Source organism: Arachis ipaensis, chromosome B01, assembly GCF_000816755.2.
Source record: "Arachis ipaensis cultivar K30076 chromosome B01, Araip1.1, whole genome shotgun sequence".
In the NCBI taxonomy this organism is placed as follows: Eukaryota; Viridiplantae; Streptophyta; class Magnoliopsida; order Fabales; family Fabaceae; genus Arachis; species Arachis ipaensis.
The window spans coordinates 91,576,539-91,593,453 of NC_029785.2; positions in this window are offsets into that span (position 1 = coordinate 91,576,539).

Genomic DNA, 16,915 nt, shown 5'->3' on the forward strand with positions numbered 1-16,915 from the left:
CAAGTCCTTTGGTGCCATTGTTGATGATCACAATTTCGTGCACCAAGTTTTTGGTGCCGTTGCCAGGGATTGTTTGAGTTTGGACAACTGACGGTTCATCTTGTTGCTTAGATTAGGTACTTTTCTTTTTAAGAATGAATTCTAGAGTTTCAAGGTGATGTTCTTATCATCACAAAGCTGATTCATTCTCATCAATTTAGCTGCTGAATGTAATGTCCTGCTGAGGCTTGGCCAGCCATGTCTAATCTTTTTAGACTGAAGCTTTAGACTAACATTGCATGATTCCTGGAATTCTTATTAAAAAGTTTTGAATCTCTTTATTCTCTTTTCCCTATAAGTTTCGAAAATCACAAAAAAAATTATAAAATCATAAAAATATAAAATATTTTATGTTTTTTGTTTGAGTCTAGTGTCTAATTTTAAGTTTGGTGTCTAGCATGCATTGTTTATTTGATCTTAGTTGCATTTTTTTATTATTTCTCATCATTAAAAATTCAAAAATATTTTCAAAATTGTGTCTTTTCAAGTCAATAACACAGAGAATTGAAGATTCAGAACATTCAGCAGAGGAATTAAACAGAAAAAGTTGGGCGTTCAAAATGTCCAATGAAGAAGGAAAACTGGCGTTTAAACACCAGTCAGGGTACCTGGCTGGGCGTTTAACGCCCAAAAAGGTATCATTTTGGGTGTTAAACGCCAGAATGGATGCCATTCTGGGCGTTTAACACCAGGATGACACTAGAGGGAAGATTTTGTTTTCAATTCAAATCTTTTTCAAATTTTCATAATTTTTCAAAATCAAATCTTTTTCAAATCTTATCTTTTCAATCATATCTCTTCAAAATCAATTTCTTTCCATTTTTTATTATTTTCGAAAATCCTTGCTATAATTAATGATTTACTTCAAAATTTTTAAGTTGTTACTTGCCTATTAAGAAAGGATCAAATTTTAAATTTTAGAATCATATCTTTTAATTTCTTGTTAGTCAAGTAATCAACTTTAATTTTAAAAACTTTCTTTTTCTAAATTGATTTTCAATCATATCTTCTCAATCATATCTTGTCAACCACATCTTTTTCAAAATTAATTTTCAATCATATCTTTTTAATTTCTAATTCCAAAATCTTTTTCAAAAATCACTTAATTTCTTTCCCAATCTTAGTTTTCGAAAATCATCAATCACATTTTCAAATTTTCTTTTAATTATTTCAAAATCTTTTACTTTAATTTCGAAAATTCTTCCCCTCTTCTCACATTCTTCTATTTAAGGGACTAACACTCCTCTTCAAGGTGCAATTCAAACTCTATCCTTCTTGATAAGTTCGAATTCTCTTCTATCTACCTTCTCCTTCTATTCTTCTTTTCCTCTGACACTTCAAGGAATCTCTATACTGTAACATAGAGGATTCCATACTTTCTTGTTCTCTTCTCTTTCATATGAGTAGGAGCAAGGACAAAAGCATACTTGTTCAAGCTGATCCTGAACCTGAAAGGATCTTGAAGAGAAAGCTAAGAGAAGCTAAAGCACAATTCTCTCTAGAGGGCCTAACAGAGCTTTTCAAGGAAGAAGAAACCATGGCAGCCGAAAACAACAATGCCAATAATGCAAGGAAGGTGCTTGGTGACTTTACTGCACCTACTCCCAACTTCTATGGGAGAAGCATCTCAATCCCTGCCATTGGAGCAAACAACTTTGAGCTTAAGCCTCAGTTAGTTTCTCTAATGCAACAGAATTGCAAGTTTCATGGACTTCCATTGGAAGATCCTCATCAGTTCTTCGCTAAATTTTTACAAATCTGTGACACTGTCAAGACCAATGGGGTTGACCCCGAGGTCTATAGACTTATGCTTTTTCCTTTTGCTGTAAGAGACAGAGCTAGGACATGGTTGGATTCACAACCTAAAGAAAGCCTGAACTCTTGGGAAAAGCTAGTTAATGCCTTCTTGGCAAAGTTTTTTCCACCTCAAAAACTAAGTAAGCTTAGAGTGGAAGTCCAAACCTTCAGACAGAAGGAAGGTGAATCCCTCTATGAAGCTTGGGAAAGATACAAGCAATTGATCAGAAGGTGTCCTTCTGACATGCTTTCAGAATGGAGTATCATAGGTATCTTCTATGATGGTCTGTCTGAACTATCCAAAATGTCATTGGACAGCTCTGCTGGAGGATCTCTTCATCTGAAGAAGACGCCTGCAGAAGTTCAGGAACTCATTGAAATGGTTGCAAATAACCAATTCATGTACACTTCTGAACGGAACCCTGTGAATAATGGGACAACTCAGAAGAAAGGAGTTCTTGAGATTGATACTCTGAATGCCATATTGGCTCAGAATAAAATATTGACCCAACAAGTCAATATGATCTCTCGGAGTCTGTCTGGAATGCAAGCAGCAACAGGCAGTACTAGGGAAACTTCCTCTGAAGAAGAAGCTTATGATCCTAAGAACCCAGCAATGGAAGAGGTGAATTACATGGGAGAACCCTATGGAAACACCTATAATCCTTCATGGAGAAATCATCCAAATCTCTCATGGAATGATCAACAGAGACCTCAACAAGGTTTCAACAACAATAATGGTGGAAGAAACAGGTTTAGCAATAGCAAGCCTTTTCCACCATCTTCTCAGCAACAGACAGAGAATTCTAAGCAGAGCCACTCTGACTTAGCAACTATAATCTCTTATCTAATCAAAACCACTCAAAGTTTCATGACTGAAACAAGGTCCTCCATTAGAAATTTGGAGGCACAAGTGGGTCAGCTGAGTAAGAAAATTACTGAACTCCCTCCTAGTACTCTCCCAAGCAATACAGAAGAAAATCCAAAAAGAGAGTGCAAGGCCATAACCACAACCCACACGGCCGAACCTGGAGAGGAGGAAGAGGCAGTGATCTCCACTGAGGAAGACCTCAATGGACGTCCACTGGCCTCCATGGAGTTTCCTGATGAGGAACCATGAGAATCTGAGGCTCACACAGAGACCATAGAGATTCCATTGAATTTATTTCTGCCATTTATAAGCTCTGATGAGTATTCTTCCTCTGAAGAAAATGAAGATGTTACTGAAGAGCAAGTTGCTAAGTACCTTGGAGCAATCATGAAGCTAAATGCCAGGTTGTTTGGTAATGAGACTTGGGAGGATGAACCTCCATTGCTCATCAAAGAACTGGATGACTTGACTAGGTAGAGATTACCTCTGAAGAGACAAGATCCTGGTAAGTTCTCAATACCTTGTACCATAGGCACCATGACCTTTGAAAAGGCTCTGTGTGACCTAGGGTCAAGCATAAACCTCATGCCTCTCTCTGTAATGGAGAAGCTAGGGATTATAGAGGTACAAGCTGCAAGAATCTCACTGGAGATGGCAGACAATTCAAAGAAACTGGCTTATGGACTTGTAGAGGATGTCTTGGTAAAAGTTGAAGGCCATTACATCCCTACTGATTTCATAATCCTAGAGACTGAGAAGTGTATGGATGAATCCATCATCCTTGGCAGATCCTTCCTAGCCACAGCAAAAGCTGTGATTGATGTTGACAGAGGAGAATTGATCATTCAAGTGAATGAAGACTCCCTTGTGTTTAAAGCTCAAGGATATCCCTCTGTAACCATGGAGAGGAAACATGAAGAGCTTCTCTCAATACAGAGACAAACAGAGCCCCCACAGTCAAACTATAAGTTTGGTGTTGGGAGGCCACAACCAAACTTTAAGTTTGGTGTTGAACCCCCACATTCAAACTCTAAGTTTAGTGTTGGGAGGTTCCAACATTGCTCTGAACATCTGTGAGGCTCCATGAGAGCCACTGTCAAGCTATTGACATTAAAGAAGCGCTTGTTGGGAGGCAACCCAATTTTTACTTATCTATATTAAATTTCTATTTTCTTTTGTCATTTTATGTTTTCTGTAGGTTAATGGTCATGTGAAGTCACCAAAAACAATTGAAAAAGCAAAAACAGAATGAAAAACAGAATGAAAAATAGAACACCCTAGAGGAGAAACTTACTGGCGTTTAAACGCCAGTAAAGGTAGCAGAGTGGGCGTTAAACGCCCAGTCTGGCACCATTCTGGGCGTTTAACGCCAGAAATGGGCACCAGACTGGCGTTTAACGCCAGGAATGGGCAAGAAGCTGGCGTTAAATGCCAGAAATGGGTAGCAGCCTGGCGTTTAACGCCAGGATTAGCAGCAAGGGGCGTTTTTCATGCCACATGGTGCAGGGATGAGAAATCCTTGACACCTCAGGATCTGTGGACCCCACAGGATCCCCACCTACCCCACCTCCTTCTCTCTTCTTAACCCATTCACTAATCACCTCAATACCTCTTCCCCAAAAACCCCTCACCTATCAAATCCCACCATTCTCTTCACCACTCACATCCATCCTTCATAAAACCCCACCTACCTCACCATTCAAATTCAAACCACTTTTCCACCGAAACCCACCCATAATGGCCGAACCATACCCCCCTCTCCACTCCTATATAAACCCATCTTCACTCCTTCATTTTCACACAACATACACACTACCTATCCCCCTTGGCCGAAATACTAAGCCCCCTCCATCTCCTCTATTTCTTCTTCTTCTACTCTCTTTTTTCTTCTTTTGCTCGAGGACGAGCAACCTTCTAAGTTTGGTGTGGTAAAAGCTAAAGCTTTTTTTGTTTTTCCATAACCATTAATGGCACCAAAGGCCGGAGAAACCTCTAGAAAGAGGAAAGGAAAGGCAAAAGCTTTCACCTCCGAGTCATGGGAGATGGAGAGATTCCTCTCAAGGGTGCATCAAGACCACTTATAAAGTTGTGACCAAGAAGAAGGTGATCCCCGAGGTCCCTTTTGAGCTCAAAAAGGGCGAATATCTGGAGATCCGACATGAGATCCGAAGAAGAGTTTGGGAAGTTCTAACCAACCCCATTCAACAAGTCGAAATCTTAATGGTTTAAGAGTTCTATGCCAATGCATGGATCACCAAGAACCATGATCAAAGTGTGAACCCGGACCCCAAGAATTGGCTAACAATGGTCCGAGGGAAATACTTAGATTTTAGTCCGGAAAATGTAAGGTTGGCATTCAACTTGCCCATGATGCAAGGAGATGCACACCCATACACTAGAAGGGTCAACTTTGATCAAAGGTTAGACCAAGTCCTCATGGACATCTGTGAAGAGGGCGCTCAATGGAAGAGAGATTCAAGAGAGAAGCCGGTTCAACTAAGAAGGCATGACCTTAAGCCCGGGCTAGGGGATGGTCGGAGTTCATCCAACGCTCAATCATTCCCACTAGCAACCGGTCTGAAGTTACTATAGACCGGGCTATCATGATTCATAGCATCATGATTAGAGAGGAAGTGGAAGTTCATGAGGTTATATCCCAAGAACTCTACAAGGTGGCGGACAAGTCCTCTACTGTGGCAAGGTTAGCCTTTCCTCATCTCATTTGTCACCTCTGCAATTCAGCTAGAATTATCATAGAGGAAGACATCCTCATTGATGAGGACAAGCCCATCACTAAGAAAATGATGGAGCAAACAAGAGATCCCACTCATGGACAAGAGCATGAGGAAACTCCTCATCATGAAATCCCTGAGATGCCTCAAGGGATGCATTTTCCTCCACAAAACTATTGGGAGCAAATCAACACCTCCCTAGGAGAATTAAGTTCCAACATGGGACAACTAAGGGTGGAGCACCAAGAGCATTCCATCCTCCTCCATGAAATTAGAGAAGACCAAAGAGTTATGAGAGAGGAGAAACAAAGGTAAGGAAGAGACATTGAGGAGCTCAAGCACTCCATAAGATCTTCAAGAGGAAGAACAAGCCGCCATCACTAAGATGGACCCGTTCTTTAATTTCCTTGTTCTTTATTTTCTGTTTTTCGAAAATTGTGCTTTATGTTATTTATGTTTGTGTCTTTATTACATGATCATTAGTGTCTAAGTGTCTATGCCTTAAAGCAATGAAAATGAATCCATCACCTTTCTTAAATGAAAAATGTTTTTAATTGAGAAAGAAAAAGAAGTGCATGAATTTTGAATTTTATAACAGTTTAGTTACTTTGATATGGTGGCAATACTTTTGTCTTTCTGAATGAATGCTTGAACAATGAATATTTTTGATACTATTGATTCATGAATGTTAAAATTGTTGGCTCTTGAAAGAATGATGGAAAAGAAGAAATGTTATCTGATGATCTGAAAAATCATAAAATTGATTCTTGAAGCAAGAAAAAACAGTGAAAAGCTTGCAGAAAAAAAAAGGCAAAAAAAAAAAGAGAAAAGAAAAAGAAAGAAAAAGAAAAGCAAGCAGAAAAAGCCAATATCCCTTTAAACCAAAAGGCAAGGGTGATAAAAAGGATCCAAGGCTTTGAGCATCAGTGGATAGGAGGGCCCACAGGAATAAAATCCTGGCCTAAATGGCTAAACCAAGCTGTCCCTAACCATGTGCTTGTGGCGTGAAGGTGTCAAGTAAAAACCTGAGACTGAGTGGTTAAAGTCATGGTCCAAAAGCAAAAAGAGTGTGCTTAAGAGCTCTGGACACCTCTAATTGGGGACTCTAGCAAAGCTGAGTCACAATCTGAAAAGGTTCACCCAGTTATGTGTCTGTGGCATTTATGTATCCGGTGGTAATACTGGAATACAAAATGCTTTGGGTCACAGCCAAGACTCATAAAGTAGCTGTGTTCAAGAATCAACATACTTAACTAGGAGAATCAATAACACTATCTGGATTCTGAGTTCCTATAGAAGCCCATCATTCTGAACTTCAGAGGATAAAGTGAGATGCCAAAACTGTTCAGAAGCAAAAAGCTAAAAGCCCCGCTCATCTAATTAATACTGATCTTCATAGATGTTTTTGGAATTCATTGTATATTCTCTTCTTTTTATCCTATTTGATTTTCAGTTGCTTGGGGACAAGCAACAATTTAAGTTTGGCGTTGTGATGAGCGGATAATTTATACGCTTTTTGGCATTGTTTTTAGTATATTTTTAGTATATTTTAATTAGTTTTTATTATATTTTTATTAGTTTTTATTTAAAATTCACTTTTCTCGACTTTACTATGAGTTTGTGTGTTTTTCTGTAATTTCAGGTATTTTCTGGCTGAAATTGAGGGACCTAAGCAAAAATCTGATTCAGAGGCTGAAAAAGGACTGCAGATGCTGTTGGATTCTAACCTCCCTGCATTCAAAGTGGATTTTCTGGAGCTACAGAAGCTCAATTAGCGCGCTCTCAATTGCGTTGGAAAGTAGACATCCTGGGCTTTCCATAAATATATAATAGTCTATACTTTTCCTGAGATTTGATGGCCCAAAAAGGCGTTCCAAGTCAGCTCAAGAATTTTGGCGTTTAACGCCGGAACTGGTACAAAAGCTGGAGTTAAACGCCCAAACTGGAACAAAAGCTGGCGTTTAACTCCAAGAAAAGTCTCTACACATGGAAGCTTCAATGCTCACCCCAAGCACACACCAAGTGGCCCCGGAAGAAGATTTCTGCATTAATTACTTATTTCTGTAAACCCTAGGCTACTAGTTCTCTATAAATAGGACCTTTTGCTATTGTATTTGGGAAAACCTTTGGACGTTTAGTCCCTAGACCTTGGAGGCTGGCCATTCGGCCATGCTTACACCATTATCACTTTTGTATTTTCAACGGTGGAGTTTCTACACACCATAGATTAAGATGTGGAGCTCTGCTGTTCCTCATGAATTAATACAAAGTACTATTGTTTTTCTATTCAACTCAAGTCTATTTCTTCTCCAAGATATTCATTCGCACCCAAGAACATGATGAATGTGATGATTATGTGACACTCATCCCCATTCTCACCTATGAACGCATGATTGATAACCACTTCCGTTCTACATGCAAACAAGCTTGAATGTGTATCTCTTGGGTTTCTAATCTAAGATTGGAACCTTCGTGGTATAGGCTAGAATTATTGGCGGTCATTCTTGAGATCCGAAAAGTCTAAACCTTGTTTGTGGTATTTCGAGTAGGATCTGGGAAGGGATGACTGTGACGAGCTTCAAACTCGCGATTGTTGGGCGTGTGACAGACGCAAAAGGATCAATGGATCCTATTCCAACATGATCGAGAACCGACAGATGATTAGCCGTGCGGTGATAGTGCATTTGGAACGTTTTCACTGAGAGGACGGGAAGTAACCATTGACAACGGTGATGCCCAACATAAAGCTTGCCATGGAAAGGAGTATGAATAATTGGAAGAAGGCAATAGGAAAGCAGAGGTTCAGGAGGAACAAAGCATCTTCATACGCTTATCTGAAATTCCTACCAATGAATTACATAAGTATCTCTATCTTTATTTTATGTTTTATTTATTTTTTAATTATCAATTCTCCATCACCATCTGAATTCGCCTGACTGAGATTTACAATGTGACCATAGCTTGCTTCAAGCCGACAGTCTCCGTCGGATCGACCCTTACTCACGTAAGGTATTACTTGGACGACCCAGTGCACTTGCTGGTTAGTTGTGCGGAATTGTGACAAAGTGTGATTCATGTTTAAGAGCTCCAAGTCCTTTGGCGCCATTGTTGATGATCACAATTTTGTGCACCAAAAGGCAAGGAAGAGACATAGAGGAGCTCAAGAACACCATTGGTTCTTCAAGAGGAAGAAGACGCCACCCTCACTAAGGTGGACCCGTTCCTTAATCTCCTTGTTCTTATTTCTCTATTTTTCAGTTTTTGAGCCTTATGTTTTATTTATATTTGTGTCTTTATTACATGATCATTAGTGTTTAAGTGTCTATGTCTTAAAGCTATGAATGTCCTATGAATCCACTACCTCTCTTAAATGAAAAATGATCATGATAAAACCACACAATTAAACACAATATAAACCATAAAATAGTGGTTTATCAATACACATTGAAAAATAGTGATTTTGTAGAACCCTGTGTCTTTCAAGTAGGATTGAACAGATTTTACACACCTAATTAATTTTCTTATAAAACCAGAAAATTCATACACACCTAATTAATAGTGGTTTATCCATCAAATATTGGCATGTTACTGTTTAATACTAACAATACATAGAATCAACTTATTATATATAATTTAGAACTTTGTTACAGTAGATATTCCTTTTACTGTTGAAAATATATTAAAATTTAAAATAATATGTTAAATTTCTTTAAGAAACACACACACACACACACACACACACACACACACACACACACATATATAAACCTTATTGTGCACATTTGCATAAGACACTACAATGATTGTTAGTGAAAATGAGACCTGCATAATTCCTTGTCTTCTCCTTAGTCCTTATCCTCATTTACATGCGTGTACCATCATTGGAAGTTTTATTTTCAGGGACTCTTATATGAAGCTCATTTAATTGATTTACCTTTACTGATTTTACTAGGTGAATTTTTCTATGGCTAAAGTTATTCATATTGGAAAAACAGTGTATCTGCTAGATGAGCTCTATGCTGCTGTCAATAACAGCTTGCTTGTATTGAAGCTCCATTAATAAATTTAAATACTGAAATTGGGGATACTTTTTTGAGGGTTGGCCTTCTTTCGTCCTACCTTTTTCTGTTATGAAAATATTAGTGAGCCTAACATTTTTAATGTTTTTTAATCTTTTTAATTTTTTCTAACTTCTTTTTATTGCAGCTTGCAGCAAAGTACCGCAATAGTCTTCAAAGAAACATGTGTGTGTGCAAGACAGGCCATGTCCTTTATGAGACCATGTTTGTGTGGAATGAATTCTTGACATGAGGAATTAGGAATCACCTCAAAAATGCTCTTTGGACAGTTGCTCTAGTTTATGGCTATTTTAAACAGGTGAGATGAACGACACTTTAAAAATCCATTGAATACTATTAAGCTAGTTGAGTAATCTTGTTAAATATTTGGTCTCTTTACAATTTTCCAAATCCCTGCTATGCCAAAGTAACATTATGGTACTTAACTTGTGGCTTTGCTAGGACACACTAACAATATATGGGCAAGATTTTATACTCACGCTCATTGCAAGGCGATCACGTCATTATGCTGGAACTAGGTTTGTAGTCTTCACGAACAGTTGATTCTGGCAGCTGCAGGTGTAGCTAAAGATCACAAGTGCACCGCTTTTTCTCCTATTAAACTGGCATCAGTTGCCTCCAGTAATCATTGGGTTGAACCAGATACCATGGCAGCAACAGTGGTGGATGGTAATCTCATTACTGCCGCCACTTATGAAGGGCACTCTGAATTTATTCAGCACTTTGTAAAGGCACTAGCATGCAACATAAGTGGCTCCAACAAAAAAATCCTCTTTCTTTGTGGGGTACATTCAAATGATTTTCAGGTGCACAACTGATAGGGACTTAGTCCTCAAGGCACTAAAGTCTTTGTTTATTCTCTTTTCTTTTATTTATTTTAATTTTAGACTTAATTTGTAATCCTCTTTATATTCATTGATACATGGAAATTAGTAGTTTAGACATGTTTCACTTTTTTCTCTATTGTTGAATGATTGTTCAATTGGATAGTTGGATCTATTGTTTTATGTACTAATATACTGTAGCATTATAGTGCTTGTTGAAGGTTGTAGTAGGCTTAGAGAATGGGGGGTTGAATCTATGCCTTTCTTGTGGTTACTTAAATAACCCCTTTTTTAATTAAATTTGCAATTCTGATTCTGTTTGAACTCAGCAGCGGAAATTTATGAGACAATTTATTTTTGTCTCATGAATATCAGAAAACAGAACATATCTGAGAAGAGAAAAGTTAACACCAGCATGTATCCTGGTTCGGTTGCCTTGTGCTATGCAACCTACGTCCAGTCTCCTCCACAACAATGGAGGAATTTCCACTATAGTTAAAAGTATTACATACACCAATTCCACAGGATTGACCCAATCCTTTCACACTTAAGTTCTAACCTAACTTGACATTGGCTATGCTAATACCTAACTCTTCACTCTTAGTGCTAACCCAACTAAGGAAGGGATACCTCACAGGTACAAGATACAAGGCACAGACATACCTAAAGAAATCTGAAAATAATTCTAGGTTTTTCTCTCAAGTGGATCACTCAGCCTCTTTCCACTCATGGCTTTTTCTTGATCTCTCTCAATATGCCTTTTCACTCAAGAAATTACAGAAAGATAAACATTGAAAAGTAAATTACAATCTATAAAACATGAAGGAGATTGACTTCATCAACAGCCTCTTTGCTATGTGATAAACCAGATTTGCATGTCTCTGATTTAGTTTTTCATTTTTGGCGGAATGCTTCTTTGAAAGAGAGCACTGTCCAAGTAGAGGAACTTCTTCAGAGAACTTCTTCACAGAACAAAATCACAATACACTGGGTTATCTCTCCTTGCTTCTGAATGAGCAGAAATTCTCTTTTATCTCCTTGCATGTTGCTGGGTTCTTCTTCCTAGGTCAACTCCTTGAGCACTGTGCTTCACCAACCCACAAACCCATTTTTTCTCATTAATCCTCAGAGTAGAAACTTTGCTTCTGACTTCCCTTGGTTGATCGAAAGCCTCAGGATGATAAACACAAAAGGATCCTTCAATGGTAAACCAGATCTTAGCCTTTGAAAACCAACTTGGTCCCCAAGATACGTTTGAGACCGTGGATTTACAGCAGTGAAGAACAGACCACATCTTTCCCATGTATCTCAGAATTGATAGGAAAAACATTGAAGATGAAGAGAAGAAGATATGATGTATGTATAAGGAAATGGGTTAACTTTAACTTTTACCTAAGCTTGATTTGATTTGAAATGGTTGATTAGACTTTTGCCTTTCAAGCTTAGTCTTTCTCTTTCTTGCTTCTTTGATGATCAGCTTAGGGAAGAAGCTTTCTCTCACTTTCTTTGAGTTCTGACCACAACAGGTTAAAGTGTATGTTGAGTTGGTGAAAGCAAGTAAGAGAGGGAATTTGCTTGCTGAATATCAAATCGGGCTTGGATTAGATCACTTTATTTGGCCCGTTTTGATTTCTTATCTTTGTTTCCTTTTGGGCTTTCATTGCTTTATAGCCCGCCAGCCTTGTTTCTTGATTTCATTCAGTTTGGGTTGCTTGCTTTTATATTGGGTTGTTGCAATATTGAGTTTTGGCCTACAACACTAAATAATCAGCAACATATAATTATAAGCAATCAACATTTAATTATTTATTTTGCCCAATAAAATAATGCTTGTCATCATTAATTAATTTAGTTAATTTCTTAACTCAACACTTGTGAAAATTGGATAGTTGGATCCATTGATTTATGTACTAATATATTGTAACATTATAGTGCTTGTGAATCTTTAGAATGTATTTGATGTCTTTTGCTAGAATATTTTTTAGTTTAATATAATTGTGTATTTATTTTTATTTTATAATATTTAATTTATTTAATTAAAAATACATAATTATATATATAATCATATTATTAAATATTATGTTGTACAAAAAATTATTAGAATTATATATATATACAGAAAATAAAAAAAATAATGAGGGACCTAAGGCTACACTTATAAATGGTAGCTATGGTATACCATATGGCTACGCTTTACAAGTGATGAAGTAGGGTTGAAAAGCGTAGCCTATTCTGGTAAAAATAGAAGCTGAAAAGCGTAGCCTTTGGTCTTAGACAGTATCACTTGAAAAGTGCACCCTATTCTCAAATGCCAAAAGCGTAGCCCTTGGTGCAGAAAAGCGTAGCCTTTGAGAATAGGCAACGGCTGAATAGGCATCCCCTACTAAAGCGTCTCCGTAGCCCGAAAAGCGTAGCCTTAACCTAGGGCATAATTTTTTTTTCACTTTTGTCTACACTTTTCAAGTGTATCTGAATTGGTGTTTTTCTTGTAGTGATGATATCATAGAAATTATCATATGAAGGAGGTAGTGATGTCAACAAGATCATAGCTTGATCAACATCTTCGACATTTATTCCACCAAAAATAACATCAGATATCTTTCAATTAAAGTTATCTATGTGGACTCTAATATGTTTATCTCCTTAATATTTAAATGTATACAACCTCTTCCTTTGGTACAGTTTGTTGGACAAAGTCTTAACAGAATACTTTTTATCCAAGGGCTCCACAATGAATCAGCAGTTTTTTCATCCATTACCTCTTGCAATACATTGTCTGCCAAACATAAATGGATTGTATGTTTTAATTTTGCCAATGTGTCTGTCTTTTTATCATCAGACAATATTTTTGGCAATTCTGTTATTCTATCTAATGCCTTTACTATGCCTTACTGATCTAACAAAGCTTGCACCTTTAGTTTTCATAATTGGAAATCATTGGAACGGCCAAATTTTTTCACTTTAAATTTTTGTACTGACATCTTATATTAAGGTAAAATTCTTTTTCCAATATGGAAGACCAGACAAAATTACAACCATGGAATATACGAATAATTAAACTTTTTTTTCCTAAAACTAACTAGCTCTAATACTACTTTATTATTTTTCTCTCTCAAGATTCGGGTCCGGCTTGCCGAATAGAGTCTAACTGTGTGACCCTGATTTTTTGAAACCCGGGCGCATAAGGCCCGGAAAGTTAGTTTTCTATAGCACTAGGCACAAGTAGCACACTGAGGTGCCTACTTTACTGTATTTCTCATAAAAGATTAGTTTATTGTAAAACAAGGTTGTTACACTAAGAACAAACACATTAGTCTAACCTAATAAATAAGCATTAAGATCAAGTAAACAAAAGTATATGACACCTAGTGGAGCTAGAAATTATGGACGTAAGACATCTTCTAATCAACTATCTTGGTTATTAAGAACCACCTCATTTTAGCTTGATCTTAAGACTATTATTGATCTCCTTTCGATTCTTGTTTCCAACCGTAGTAATTTCAGCCTTGTTATTTCTTCTTTCAACTATTCCAAATTTAGACTACTTTCTTCAAATATAATTTTATTTCTAACATTACACAAATACCAAATAATAGCATAAAAGGCAGAGAACTATACCTTTTTTACATAGCCTTTTTGGTTCTAAACATATGTCAAAAGGCAAAAACATTCTAAAATAGTAGCATTACATTATACAACAATACATTCTAAAATAGATGAAAAGGAAAAACATGAGTAAAAGACAGAACCACAAACTAGCATACACACAAATAATACCATTCTCATCTATTACCACTATTATAATGTAAAAAGGGTACACTATTAATTACCCTGCAATGAATTTGAAATAAACAAAAATAATCAAAGCAATGCTAAAATATGATTGAATCAAGAAGCAGCGTGATGAAAATAGTTAAAACAAGAATAGTACTTAAGCTAAAAACTGAAAAGTCAAATGAATGAATGAATAATACAAGAAAAATGCTGAATACTGGTGGATTTTTTGGCAGACATTATTGATAGATTTAGCAATGATTTTTCTCGGTCATGATGAGAAAAAATTAAAGTTTACAGATATTGAAAAGTGCACCGAATCGTTCAAGTAATACCACGGTGAGTGAATATCATTCTTACGAGGATTAACGGATTGAGGCAAGTAATGTCTAATTAAATATCTAATTAGATCGATCAAATCTTATATTTTGAATTGTGAATCTTGAAAAGAAGTAGAAATAGAATGCTTGAACTTGGAAGAAATTAATAATTAAAAATGTTAAAGGCTTTGGAGATGTTTGATTCTTAGAAGAACAATGCTTATTGATTCTTCGGCGATTTGAAGGTATTGGGAAATAATTCTTATCTGAATTGATTTCTATTATCACCTGGGAAAAGTTGGTTATTGGAATTGTGTTTGAAAACTTCTTCTCAAAATTCTTAATATTTTAAAACTAGTTTTGATAAGTGACAGAAAATCAACTAGGTTTAATTCTTAAGAATTGTGTGGTTTTGAATTAGTAAACATGTCTCATCTCTTATCATAATTAATTCATCAAAGAATTGACAATTTGTTAGGTTAAGAGAAATTGATCTATCAACGGATTTGGATTTGCTTAATTATGGTTTGCCATTAATACATATTTGCATGATCAAAGTAGATAGTGAAAAGTATTTTTCTTGAAGTCTAAACAACTCAGAAGCCTGAATGCTTTTATTCAATTCATACTACATTCTCAATCATTTACAAGCTTATTTCATTTAATTCACTATTTTTTATATCAAAAACCTTTCAAACTAAACTTTCAATTTGTTTGATTAGAGTAGTCAATTAATCATTGTTGCTTAATCCATTAATCCTCATGGGAACGATAATCCACTCACCGTGATATTACTTGATACAATTCGATACACTTGCCGAATTTTGGAAATTATTCATCAGCGCTGCTGGTGGTAGTGGCACAGTTAGAGGGGCACCGACATCACCGCCTAGTCTGCCATCTCATCAGGACCAGCTGGGGATGACAATGATGAAAAAATTAAATAAAAATTTTTTCTACCACTAATTGTGTTAAATTTTCTTTTTAAAAAATTGAATTTATTGTCGGATTTAACATGTGACACATTCGACGGTAATTAGACAAAAAAATAGTAGAGCGTCAAAATTACCGGTGGAAATTTTTCGTCAGAAATTAAACAATTTTTAGGTAAAGAATCCAACGGTAATTGGCGGCGAATTAAAAAATCAACGATAATTGATTACTGGCGACGGTTATACCGTTAGATTTGTTCTGACAAAAAATCCGTCAATAAATATATTAACAGTAGATTATTTTCGTTAATCCACCCATTAATTCAACGCTACTCAGTATTTTTTTATAGGTAAACCGTATGGAAAGAAAAAAATGCTACCAATCACTTTTTCATACTGAAAACAAAGAATTGAAGAGTTCCAAGTGCAATCAATAACGATTGACACTGATAGACGAGCACAAGCTTAAAACAATCAGAACTCCGCTAGGGAACCAAAAGGAGTATAACCAAAAACAAGCCAACAAACATATTTAAACTGTACTTTGTATTAATTAGTTGTCATTAATTATTGATTATTTAAATTTTATTTCGTAAAAAATATAAAATTAATGATTATTAATTACCTCCACTTACTCTAATTCACCTTTTACCATTTATTACGCAAATCTTAATTCTTTTTAAAAAAAAAACATTGAAAACTCCAAAAAACAAACACCAAAATATAAGATAAAGAATCATCCAAATACTAGGAAAAAAACATACAAAACATAAGAAAAGAATATCCAAATTCTAAGAAAAAAAACATACAAAACATAGAAAAAAAATCATCCAAAACTAATAAAAAGAATCATCCGAAATTTAGAAAAAAGAAACATAAAACATTAGTTAAAAAATTCATTCAAAACCAAATAGAAAGAGAAAAAGAAGAAGAGTCGTAGAGTGACCAGTAACGATATCTTGGACAGCGTTGCGTGCACGGTGCCCGACTTGCTGGAAACAACCACTTGAACCATGCTCACAAACGTCACCGGTAATGGCGGCACGCTCTTGGAAGGGGCGACGAGACAGCCACAGGTTGAACGCTTTGATGGAGAGGGTGGGTGCAATTGTCAAGTTGATGAGTGAAAAGATGCACGCAAGGGTGAACAACTTGCACCACAATTATAAATGGCACCGCACTGCTAATTGCGGCAAGGACTGTGACGAACCGAGCAGAATGATTCACGTCAAATATTTGAACGTATCCCTGAAAGCTTTCTTATGGCATATAAGCAATTAATAACAAATATTTTAAATTATAATTGAATAAAATTAATTAAAATAATTATAATTAATTATATTGTTTAATTTTTGGCTGGTTCATATACTTTCTCAAACAATAAAGATTAGACTCGTGAGGCATGGTGATTATAGTATCGCTCAAAATCGAGGTACAAGTTTCAGCTGGCAAAAGAAGAAAAATATTATTAAACTCAATTTTATGGTATGAAGTGCAATTAATAGTGAGACTGAAAATGATGAATTCCTCTTCGAAAGAAGATGGGA